Raw genomic sequence first — 13,401 nt, 5'->3', positions numbered from 1 at the left:
CTGTACCTGCATGGAGAATTTTCCAGCTTTTAATGAAGCCACCAAAGCAGTGCGTCGGTAAAGTTCAGCCTCTAATCCCCAATCAAGGCTCTGGGCCTTAGCTGCATCCGGCATCTGGTAGGCAATGGCTATGGTAATTGTTGCTCACCCTCTCTCTCACCTTCCAGCACAATTTCCAGTGGGAGGGGATCCTTCCCTCTGGCTCCTGACAGCCAGAGACCTCTCCCCAAGGTGATGTCTCAGAGTGCGAATGGGGAAAGTTCTGGGTTCAGCCTAGCTTCCAGCTCCCCCCACTTCCCTGTCCCCCCGAGCCCCTCCCCTGCTCCTTTCAGTGTCCCCATTCTGTGTTGCTTGTGGCCTTAGGCCATTTATTAAGAACCTACTCTGTGCCAGGCACTTTTCATACGTCATCATTTAATTCTCAAAATAAGCTTTCGAGGAAGAGTGACCCCAGCCCTTTTCACCAGAGGGACAACCGAGGGTCTTAGAAGGTGTGACTTGCTGTGGCCCCACAGATGGGAAAGGGCAGATCTCAGACTTTCTCTGGGTCTGTGGGACCCCAGAACCTTACCACACCAGTTCCCACCCCACTGTGGATGTGACATGAGCTTTGCCGGGGCCGGGGGCTTAGGACAAGAAAGGATGACTAGATCGCTATCAAACAGATTATTACAATAATGACAGCTGCCGTTTTTGAGCCAGTGTCCTGGCATTTAGTAGATGGTGAGTATTCAGTTTTTTTTACATGAAAGGTACTATCTGGGCACATTACTACCCATCTCACTTAGCTTCACAACAATCCTGCCAGATGAGAACTTTATCCCCATTTTACAGATGAACAAACAGAGACATAGAGAGATTAAATTTATCTACAAGTTTAACTGGATTAAATTTCCACTTTTGTAGGTAGAAATTAGAAAAATATCATCAACTTCATATGGCTCAGCCTAATTATAAGTAAAGTAGTGAAGTTCGAACCCAGTTCTTTATTAATTCCAAAATTCCTCCCTTCCCCAATAAAGCATAGCCTTCCTTTTGCAGTTTTTTGAAGCTATATGATAAAATAGAAGAGAATTGGTATGAAGAATAGAACATCAGCTCTGCTAACCTTCTCTATCAACTCTGGAAGGTCTTTTTCCTGTTCTAAGAAGCACTGGCCTGGTGGGACTTTCCTGAGCAGGAGCCATCTCTAAAGGCTGCCGGGCAGAAGCAAACAGGCTAGACTTTGGGCTTGGAACAACCACAACAGCATAGACACACAAACAACTCTCTAGGTAGAAATGCGTGGGGCAACGCCTGAGTGGATAGAGGTTTTCGCATAGCATTGTTCCTGAGATGGGGCAGACCAGAGACAGAGACCCCTGAAAGTGAAAGGGAGTGGGTTGGGGTCTCGCCACATGCCTACCCCAGACTCAGCAGAATGCACACCTCTCGTCAGAGTTGAACTCCTGGTCGTAGACATGTGATTGGGATTTACTTTGATTTCCAAAAGTGGACGGTTGTGCCAGCCTCCCAACAACACAAAAGCTTATGCATTATTTACCAGTCACTAGAAAAGTCAGCTTAGGAGGCAAAGAACACGTTTCCATTATAACCCTCATCAGAGTGCCAGAGAAGCATGTGGCGTTAGAGCTCAAAAAATGCTGGCAAATCATGGACAAAAATGTTGACAAAAGAGTAAAAATAGTGGAATGAGGTGAGAGATGTCTGCCCCTGGCCCTGTCCCACGGCCGTCCCCTACAAATGGTGGCGTCTCCGTAAGCACGGGAGCACCTTGCTTCAAAATACATTTCATGTTGTTAACGGGGCGAGGCCATTTCAAGCTCCAGTTTATGGTCTGAACAACTTGAGGGGCTGAGGCGAGGTTCTTCCTTCTTTGGGACAGCATTGAGACCCGTGTCCTTTGAACTGTGTCCTGGTTCAGTCCTCTCCATCTTCTCTGCCCTAACTGCTGCCTGATGAAGGATACTGAAGATATTTAGCTGGCCAGGATGCACGCTGTGACTGTGTCCATCTTTGTTGACCTCCCCAGCAAGGCTAAGTGAGACTCTCCCATCCTCTCCAACCCATGCTTTCATGAAATCCTTTCACCGCTAAGCTGCAATATTGGAATCACCTGCAACACTTTAAAAATATTGATACCTGGGTCCCTCCCCAGGAGGTTCTGGCTTAATTGTTCTGGAGCATGGCTTGGGCATCAGAACACTAAGTCTGGGTTCCTGACCAGCTGTTTCTAATGTGCAGCCAAGCCCAAAAACCTCTGTATAAGCTCTATTGTCTCCCCATTACCTACATAGTCCTTGGCATTCAAGGAATATTTGTTGAATGAATGAATGAAGGTTGATGAAGAAATGAATGCATGCAGGGCTTCCTACCCAGGAGCGAGCAACAGAATAACCTGGGAATGTTTTGCAAAACATATGAGCCCTGGCCCATCACCCCTTCTATTCTCCATGCCCCTCCATCATCCTCCTCATCATCCACCAATTCAGATTCAGTTCATCTGCCTATAGTTTGGGTTTGTATGCTTTGAAAAAAACTCGCCAGGTGATTTTGATGCACCGATCTGGTTAAGAAAAATGAGTGAATGAGAGAATGAATAAGACATTTGAGCTAATAGAAGGAGTTTGGGGACCAAGAAACTGAAGAAGCAAAGACAGTTGAGCATTCTATATGGTTTAGGAAATTGGTGGGTATGATCTTCCACAAATCTTGTTTCCTTTCACGCAATTGGCAAAATAAACAGCACTTGCTGGGGAAGCAAGAAGCAGCTCTTTCCTCCTTCCTGTCCCTCCTTCTCCTCTTTTCTAGGAGAAGCCAATAATTGCCTGGAAGCATGAGCCTGGCCTTTTCCCTTTAGATTCCAATTTGCAGGTCGCAGTGGTTGCTGCCTTATTGTTAGCACATATATTGGATTGGAAATTGAGGTCATGGTGAGGAGGGGGAAAGGAGGAAGAGGGAGGAGGGATGGGCCAATTCGGAAGTTGGAGATTAATTGCACCTCCCAGCTCAACTCTGCAGGACCTTGTTCAAGCCATTTAACCTGCAGTCACTGGGACTTTAGGGAGTAACAGAGAAAGTCAGTGGTGAGGGTGAAGAAAGAAAGAGACGAGCAAGTCAGCCCCTGCAGGCAGCGGGGCCCTTCTCCTTCTCTGCTGTTCCAGAGGGAGGTGCAGCAGCTCTGCGAGGACGCACAGCTTCTCCTCGGCCTTGACATTCAAGGGCCATCAACAGCCAGGCGGGGGAAGCCAGGTAGAGACATGAATCAGGGGAGTGAACCAAGTCCAGGAATCTGCAAACTGCCAGCTGCTGGGCTTCCAGCAATTTTTAGTAGAAAGAGTAAGACAAACATACAAAGAACAATAAAACTACAGAAGTGAACCTTATACTATCAGTGTCCAATGATACTTTCTGCAACTGGCATAGGGAATTGACTTTTAAATTTTATTTCATGTTAATGAATTTAAATGTAAATAGCTACATTAGCTAGTGGCTACCATATGGGATAGTGCAGATCTATATGGTGGGGTGACTGGATGGGGAGGAAGGAGCATGAACCCAGGATGGGGTAGGAAAAGAAAAACACTGATGAGGCTCCACATAACTTGGACAAAAATTTAAAGTCCCTGTTGTGTGGGATGGAATAGTTTATAAAATATTGTCCCTCTTAGGGAGAGGCAGGCTCTCTGAGCTGTGGCTTCTCGGGATCTTGAGCTAATACAGAGAGTTCTTGTTCTCAATGTGCCTCCAGCACCACGAGGGGAGCCTACCACTGAAGCCTGCTCCACTCAGGAAGAAACGATTCCATTTTTCCATTGCACCAGTTCTCATAACCCTTCCTATTGAGGAGACTCTAAAAGGAGACTCTCCTGCTGGGCTGAGGAGAAAGCTGGGATTCGAACTCAGAGCTGACCAGCTCCAAAGCCCCCAGATTCTCAGCCCTCTGCAGTCACTTCTCAGATTGGGAGTCCAGAATTCCTTGGGTCAGATTCTGTTATCAACTTGCTGAGTGGTGTTGATAAAATCACTTAATTTCCCTGAATCTTATCTGTAAAAAGAGGAGGTTGGCAGCCCCTGAGATGCCCATGGTTCCTTCCTACTGCAAAAATACTATTTCTAAGGCATTTAAAATTCCCCCACTACACACCAATTGAAGTCAAATGGGCAATGGAATGGCTTCTCTCTCACTGCAGCGAGCTTTTCTTCCAACCCTAATTACCCTCGACATTAGCTGTTTTATCTATTAATGTTATCATTACTATTAGAACAGCTCTATTTTCTGCTGCTCAGCCTGGATCACCCCCAGGAAAACCATTGTCAGCTTCAGCCAGGCCTGAGCGAGCAGCGGGTCAGAAACTGGCATAATCTGCCCCTGAAACCAATGGGGTCACACAGCGAGCTCTTGTTATTGTCTCTCTGCCCTTCTCTCCCATCTTTGCCTTCTCTATTTTGTCATTATTCCCCTCTTCTCCCTTTTCCATTTCCTCTCTTCCCTCCCCCACTGCTCCCTCCAGCTTCCTCTTTCTCATCTTCTTCCTCTCTCCCCTCCCTCGCCCTGTCTGGGTCTCTACCTCCCCTGCCACTCTTGCCTTCTCTTACTCAAGTCATGGGAGCCCTGGCAGACCTGGTTTTATGCTCTGCCCAAGCCACAGACTAAGCCACACATTGGTGGGCGAGAGGAGCAGGTAGCGGCTGGAAGGGTGGGAGGCACTACATCCCACGATTTTCAGATGAGCTTATTTCTCTAGATGAAAGAGAGAGAGCCTGGCATGGGAGCAGCTCTTGTTGCTAATAGCAAACAAAAAAGGAAAGGAAAAACCTTCTAGCCTGTCATTGACTGAACGTGTGTGTCATCCCAAAATTCCTATGTTGAAACTTGACCACCCAATGTGATGGTATTAGAAGGCTGGGCCTCTGGGAGGTAGGATTAGTTGAAGTCATGAGGGTGGAGCACTCCTGACCGGGATTAGTGCCTTTATAAGAATCAGGAAAGAACTTGCTTTCTCTCTCTCTTTCTGCTGTGTGAGGATACAAGGAGAAGTCAGCCGACTGCAATCTGGAAGAGAGCTCTCACTGGAACCTGTCCATACTGGCACCATGATCTTGGACTTTAGCCTCCAGAACTTTGAGAAATAAATTTCTGTTGTTGATAAGTCACTCAGTCTATGGTACTTTGTTATAGTAGTCTGAACTAAGACACAGCCAAACCAACCCCCAAACCCAAACATTCCACAAGGCATTAGCAGTGATGTTTGGGAGCTGGGAATCAAAATGGGGGAGGTTACTCCCTATCCTCCAGCTCAAGGAAGGGGACTTTCTCCTCAAACACAGGGAGCCTTGTCTCACAGAGAGAGGCAGACAAAGGAAGGATACAGACCCGGGGGCAGCCAGCAACTGCAGCAAGGGATCCCTGAAGTCTTCCACTTGTGATTCGAGGCTCCTCAGCCAGGCTGCCTCTCTGTTTGCAAGACCTAAATAGGGCAGCTGCAGCTCGGGCTGGAGACCTGTGAGTCTGCATGTTTCATGTGCCCCCATATTGGGATAGTGAGAGAAGAGCCCTGGCGGTGCTCTCAACAAAGTCTCAGGGATTTGCTGCTAACCTAACTCAGCCACGCTTACTGCCACCCCACCCTCTGCTGCTCCATTCTACAAGGATCCTGCTCCACAGAGTTAAGACTTGGGATTCCCGTTGCCTCTGGGACCAAGGCCCCCCTTTCAAGCCCTATTGCTCTTTGTCAGAGGTAGCTGAGAAGCAGGAAAGGGGAAGATGACCCTGAACGTTTTTCTCTAAGTTTGCAGAGCCAGTCTGGGACAGTGAAACAAAGCCTAAGTCTGGGTTCCTGGCCAATGCCACCACTTACTAGCCTTGTGTTCCCTCCAAGCCTCATTTTTTTTCATCTGTGAAATGGGAACAGAACACCTCCTTCATAGGAGATCTTATGAGGATTGAAGGGATAATAAGTACTCCCTTTCTTGGTCAGTGGACAGGTGGTTTGGTTAGCCTGGAAGCTGGAGGATGAACTCAATGACCTCTTCAGGTTACTGCCTTGTTTGGCATCTATAACTCTAGGGAAACTTGAGTGAGTCCAGAAATGACCCTGCAATTGGCTGAGGTAGGTGAGACTTAACAGCTCATTACTTGTGTGGCTGACAAAGTGACAGGGCCCTCAAGCAATTTTGAGGCAGTCAAGAGAAGGTGTCAATGATGGACATCTCTTTAGCATCAGGACCAAATTTCTCAGGCATCGCGCATCAATTTTCAGCGGGCTCCTGCTGATTCGGTTTTCACGGTGATGTGGTGCAGAATGCTGATGCTGATGCGCTGGGAGGAGGAGAACAAAAGGAGCATCGCCACATTTGAGTAATGTCGACGCTCAGCCAGGAACAAAGCGCTTGTTATGTGATAGACTTAATGGGAAGGGCCAACCCAGGGCAATAGCCTGGAATTGTAGGGCAGTGGAGCGACACTTTCCCCAAGGGAGGTAAAACTAAAGTGACTGCAGCTTCCAGCCTTAGGTAATGGGAGGGAAGTGGCCAAACCAAAAGAGGCTGGTCAACCTTCAAGAAGAGGATTGTTTTCAATGGCCATCTGCCAGGGCCACTGTGGATAGTGACACAGACTTGAAGGCAATAAGTAGATGACAGTACAGGACTATAGAGAAATGGCAGGTGACGGGCCAGCAATAGCATGTTCAGGAAGCCAGTTGAGATCAAAGAATCAGGTAAGTCTCGAAGACCAAGGCCCATGTGGACACCAGAAGGAGAGTCAGAGCTCTCGGCGCCGGTGGACCAGAGGCACCTCCCCAAACTCAATCCTGCAGCAGAGGCTGCCTGTTCTCCCTTCTTCTATCATCTCTGCAGAGTTGGCTGGATTGAAGGGTGGACAGGCAACAGGAGAGAGCGGCTTGCTCATGATGAAGGCAGAGCTATTAAGTGTCCCCTGAGGTTGGGACTTTTTCATGGAAGACAGAAAAGATGGCCTGCAGCTCTGTGAGGAGCAGTTTATTCAAAGAAGGGTGACTTTCTGTGTTCTCCTTCTATCAAGGAAAGAGGGTTTAACAGAGCAGTAAAATTGCCAGTGCGATTCAGGGGAAGAGTTTCCTGGCCATGAACACTGTGAGTATGTGAGCAAGAAAGTTGGGAGATTTCTTTTCTTTTGAAAAAGACAGGGTGGCAAGCAGTATGGGAGGGGTTGCCAGGGTCTTTAACACATAGGAGGCTTTCTTTCTGGGATGGTCAGGGGTAGCTCATCCTATAGGTAAGGGGATGCAAGAATAACCTCTCTGATTCACAAGTTCTACAATCTTCTGACTCACCTGTGCGTCACCTGCTGCCTCACACATCCAACCAGACTCAGCCTATATGATAGAGGTGGGCGACTTACTATTCATACAGCTTATCAGAGCAGATCATTTCCTACCTAAATACCTCCAGGACAGATCTGCATGAACATGAGTGTTATCATTTTCTGATTTTCATGAACAACACTTTGAATATCATGATATTGCCTCCTTCTTCACTCTGCTCTTGTGTGAAACAAGCCGGCCTTCTCTCCCTCTTTCTGTCTCTTTCTGTCTCTCTCTCTATCACATACACTACGATGAGAACATAGCCCTGGACCAGATACCTGAACCTGGTTCCCAAATCCTGATGTCTTCTTTGGCACCATGCACACATGAACCATTTGCATAAGCGAATCAAGGCCAGTTATTACCAGGACACAGTTGTAGGTTCTTGCCTTGGCTTCCTGCCATTAGAGCTGTTTAAGGGCTGCATTCCTCAGATGCATGGGGAGATAATAAAAGAAGAAACCGAAGGAGATTCTGGGGTTGTGGAACAGAGAGCAAGGAGGGCAGAAGCAAGTTTCTCCCTCTCTTTTTGTCTCCAGGGGAGTCTAGGAAAACACTGCAATAATGATGACGATGGTCACCACTGCTGAGCACCTGCTGTGAATGGTCACGTACACAGAGATGCTAATAATGACAGTTCACTCTTGAGAATTTGTGGTATGTATTTTACACACATCTCTGCATTTACTCCTCTCATCAAACCTAGGAGGTAAATATCATTATTCCCATTTTACGAAAGACAAAATAGGATGAGGCGTCTGACCAACCTCACAGGTAGTGGAACAGCCAGAATTTCCAGACCCAGGTTATTCTGGCTCTGGAATCTTTCTACTTGCTTAACCTCCTGCTGTCCCTTGTTCTGCTGGTCCCCTAAGACCTGGATTTTCAATGAACAAATTTCAGTTTCTTCACCAGACCCGAACCCCAGAACCCCAGCTCAGTTTCCATTTCGACTCTTGTCAGCTGTCAGGAGATGATGAGCACATTTCATCCCCTCAGCTTGCCTTCCTGGCCTGACTGTAGGGTGCTTCCTTGCTTCAACCATCTGACCTCAGGGCAGGTGGTTTCAGCTACCCGTGGGCGCCCACCTCCCTCTCCTAAATGGCTGAGGGTGCAGGACCGTGCCTGGAGGGGAAGGTGATCTATCCACAGTAAGAGTCTCAGCAGAGGGATGGCTCATTTCTTTCATTTTCCAAAACTGTGTTTCCAAAAATATGTTTCCATTTTACTTTATTATAAAAGTAAAAATACTCTTAAAAATAAAGGTTTTGTTGAAACACAGTATAGGGCAGACGTTAAGAGTGGGGGAGAAACAATGTAGATTTACCTAATTCAAATAATAGCAACATAGTATTCCACAGACGAACCATCATTAAGTCAAACATGCCCCTACTGTTGGACAGTCAGGTTCTTTCCAGGTTTTTTGTCATTAAAAAGAACAGTGAAATAAACAAATATATACTTATATGCTGGTATTTTTATTTTTATAAGAGAGAGTCTCCAAGGTGGAATTTCTGAGTCAACATGTAGGGATGTGGGGTGTGTGTGTGTGTGTGTGAGAGAGAGAGATTTAAATGCCATTGTTACTGTGGTGATTGCTCATCTGAATCTATTTGATCTTTTCTGTGGAAGTATCTAATCATGGAACTTCTAAGAATGGAACTACTATTTGTAATGGAGTTGACTTTTCTTTGTTCTAGAGAACATTTTTATAATACTCTCTTTTCCCCCTAACATTTTAAAAATTTCAAAGAAAGTTGAAAGAATTTTACAGTAAACACTTGTGAACTCATCACCTCGATTCTACATTTTACTATATTTGTTTTATTACATATCTGTCGATCCATCCAAACCTCTAACCATTCTTCAACCCAACTGTATTAATTTCCCAGGGCTGCTGTAACAAAGTATCACAGACTAGGTGGCTTAAACAATAGGAATGTACTGTCTCACAGTTCTGGAGGCTGTAAGTCTAAAATCAATGTGTCGGCAGAGTTGGTTCCTTTGACGGAAGAATCTGTTCCAGGCTTCTCTCCTTGCTTTATAGATTGCTGTCTTCTGTCTACGTCTCTTCACATTGTCTTCCCTAAATGCGTGTCTGTCTCTGTGTCCAAATTTCACTTTTCATTAAGGATACCAGATATTTTTTTTCCTTTGGTGAGGATCATTAGCCCTGAGCTAACATCTGTGCCCATCTTCCTCTATTTTGCGTGTGGGACGCTGCCACAGCATGGCTGGATGAGCGGTACGTTTTGTCCGGGCCTGGGATCTGAACCCGTGAACCCCAGCTGCCGAGGCAGAGCTTGAGTGTGAACTTAACCACTACACCACTGGGCAAGCTCCCTAGAGTCATTTTTAATGGCACATCTTTACCATTCCAATTTCTTATGCAGTTATTGTTTGCTAAGATTTTCTTTCCCTCTTTGGGACAATTTTGGGGGTTATTATTTGACTAGAAAAATCATCCATTTCCTCTAGAGTTTTAACTGTGTTGCACATAATATCCATTTATTGTATATATTGCATATTTGTGGTTATTTATGTCCCTTTTTTCCCCAATACTACGTATTTTGCTTTCTTTCTTCTGTCTTTAATGGACTATGCAGGGATTATCTTATTTTATGATTTTTTCCCCCTCAAAAATCAACTTTTGACTTTATTCACTGCTCTAATTTTTTGTTGTTGTTTTCTATTATATTAATTTAAACATGTATCTTTATTAATTATTTTTTTCTAACCTCTTTTGGCTTATTTTGTCATCATATCCTCTAATTTTTTAAGTTGAATACTTACCTAATCTATTTTCAATTTAAATGATAATAAAAGAGGAAATTTAAGACTATCAAAATTTCTGTGAGTAGATTTAGCTATGCTGGATAAGTTTTGATGTATGGTATTTCCTTTCTGATTATTTCCTATTTATAATTTAAATGTAGTCACTATTTAAGAAAGTAATGACTATTTGAAATTATAAACACAAAAATGTACTTTACTTTTAGTTAGTTGTTATATGGTTAAGGTTTTATTTTTGGAGGAAGAGTATTGTTTACTGTTTATTTTCAGGTTTTTTAAGATCATGATCAGACAATGTGGCCTATTACAAGTTTTATATTTTGTAATTTCTTAAGCTCTGTTTTGTCCCAAGTACATGATGAATGTATTGTAATGTACTGTGTGAATGTACTGTAATGTACTAAATGTACAATGTACTAATGTACTGAATGTACTGTAATGATAAATGTTCCATTGACATAAAAATGATGTATGTTTTCTGTAGATAGAGCTTTTAAATCAAATCTGTTGATAGTATTATTAAAATCCTTTTTATCCTTGTTATTTTTTCTCTACTTAATCTGTCAAATTTCAAGAGAAATGTATTAAAATCTTCTACTATTTTCATTAATTTTTCTTATTTTTACAAGAACTTAAAAATTTCTGATTTGGCTACTATGATGGTTAATTTTGTGTGTCAACTTGATTCGCCGTGGAGTGCCCAGATTAAGCATTATTTCTAGGTGTGTCTGTGAGGATGTCTCTGGAGGAGATTAACATGAGGATCAGTGGACTCAGTAAAGTAGATTGCTCTCCCCAAAGTGGGTGGGCATCATCCAATCTGTTGAGGGCCTGAATAGAACACCAGGCGGAGGAAGGAGGAATTCATTCCTTTTTGTCCAGCCTCACTGTTGAGCTGGGACATCTCAACTCATCTTCTCTGGTCCTCAGACTAGAATTTACACCATCAGCTCCCCTGGTTCTCAGGTCTTCAGACTAGGACTGAATTACACCACTGGCTTTCCCGGGTCTCCAGTTTGCTGATGACAGATCATGGGACTTCTCAGCCTCCATAATCGTGTGAATCAATTCCTCATATTAAATCTCTTTTTATATATATCTCCTACTGGTACTGTTCCTCTGGAGAATCCTGACTAAACAGCCCCTATGTTGTTTGTGCAAATAACTTAATGATTATTTTATCTTCTTCTTCATGGACTACATCTTGTATCATCATAATTATCCTGTTTTTTGTCTCAGATCTGAATTCCACTTTATTTGATATTATTGTTACTGTTCCTGCTTTCTTTTTGTTTGGCTGATCTTTTTATTTTCAACCTTTTCAAATTTTCTTTGTCATCATGTTTCCCGTGTGTTTATTGGATAATGAAAATTTTACAGGATTTTTTTTTTAATTCTCTGTATTTTAATAGGGAAATGGAGTCCATTCACATTTAGTGCATTATACTTTGTATCATTAATTCTAAAGTATTTTAAATTTAGTATGTTATTTTAAATTGTTGCTTTCTTGGTTTTCTTTTTCCCTAGTTTTGCTGACAGTTTAGTCAAGACTGCTGTTGCAAGTGACAGGAACCAAACTAAACAAGCTTAAGCAAAAGCAGGAATTTGTGCCTCACATATGGAAAGTCCAGAGGGTGAAGCCAGGCAAGGGTGGACCCAGGTGCTCAAGTGATATCATCATGGATACTCTTGCAGATTGCATTTCTTCTCTGCAAGCTTTATACACAGGCAAGTTGTTTCTATGAGGAAACAAATATGATCACCAGCATCTCCAGGCTCATTTCATCTGCTTAGCAATCCTTGGGGAAAGAAAGTGTCACTTTACCAATAATTCCAGTGAACAATTCAATAGAAGGCTCTTAATTTGTTCAGCTTGCGTCAAGTGCCCATTCCTAGACCTATAACTCTTCTGTAAAATGGGTTATTAGGAGCATTAAATAAGTTAATATTTGGAAAGGACTTTGAACCTGGCAACAATAGAAAGTGCTGTATTAGTATTTATTAAGCAAAAAGAAAATCTGGGTGCCATTAGCAGAAGAAGGAGGAATGGATATTGGGCAGGCAAAAACAGGGGTTACCCACTATATTTGGCTTGCTCTAATTGCTGCTTATTCTCTTTTCCTCTCATTAACTGTGATGTTTTGTTATGCTTTCTGATTCTGTTGTTGATTACCTTCCCATTCCTAACAGTCATAATTACACTGATTGTTTCGGTTATTACATTAAAATTCTCTTCCCATCATTCCCAAAGGTTCTGCAAAACTTTTCTCCCAAGATGAGCCCTGGTGGTCTATCGAACAGTTATAATTCTGCTGCCTTCTAATTGTAGCATGGCAGATGAGAAATCCAATGTTAGTCTGATTCTCTTTCATGTGTATTTCCTCTCACCCTCTTCCCCCTTCCCTTGGATTGGAAGCTTTTAATATTTTTTTTTTACCCTTTGGGAAGATTCAATATCATAATTTAGGAATTTCTCTAGGATATTTCTAGGTTTGGGTCTATTCTCATCAGTCTTTACTTGGATTTTTTAATGTCTTTTCAATCTTCAAATTAAAATCTATCTGGAGTTCAGGAGAAATTGTCTTCTCTATTTGTTCCCCATTTCTCCTTCTGGATCTCCTATTTTTTGTCTGTTAGGTCTCCTGGATCTTTCTCCAGTTTGATTATCTTTTCCTTTATTAATTTCATTTTGTGTCTTAGTTCTGTTTTATGAGGCAATTCTCTTGGTTTTCTGGATCTCTAATGTGATTCTCAATAGTGACTATCTTGTTTCTCAGTTTGCCTATTTTATCTATTAAATATTTAGGGTTTTTTTTTTTTTGCTTTGTTTTTAGCTTCTGAAAGACCCTTTGTGCTCAAATTGCATCTCTTTGAGAGCCCTTGCCACTTTTTAAAATTAATATTCTCATACATCTCTTTCATCAGCCCTTCTTCAGTGGGAACCATCTGCTCCACACCTCTTACTTAGTCATTCCCCATTAAGATCCCAGAGTCCCTTAAGTGATTTGTAATTTTGCTTTTCTTTCTTACTGTTTTTGTTCCTTTCGGCCCCATATAGGGCAGGTTGTTTGCGTTCCTACTAGCGGTGTCGAATTGACAAGTGGTGGAACACACGATTTCTGCTTTTTTGAACCAGAGATGATTGAACTGGCAATTATTGAGGTTTGAGGAGGATATTTCCCTGCTCCTAGGACTGTAGAAGGTACTTGGAGAAATTCCACCTGTGTGGTTCCCTTCCTGGACCACTAGAAGTAGCAGG

Source organism: Ceratotherium simum, chromosome 7 (genome assembly GCF_057802395.1).
Source record: "Ceratotherium simum simum isolate JZ-2026a chromosome 7, ASM5780239v1, whole genome shotgun sequence".
In the NCBI taxonomy this organism is placed as follows: Eukaryota; Metazoa; Chordata; class Mammalia; order Perissodactyla; family Rhinocerotidae; genus Ceratotherium; species Ceratotherium simum.
This window is presented reverse-complemented; position numbering follows the sequence as displayed.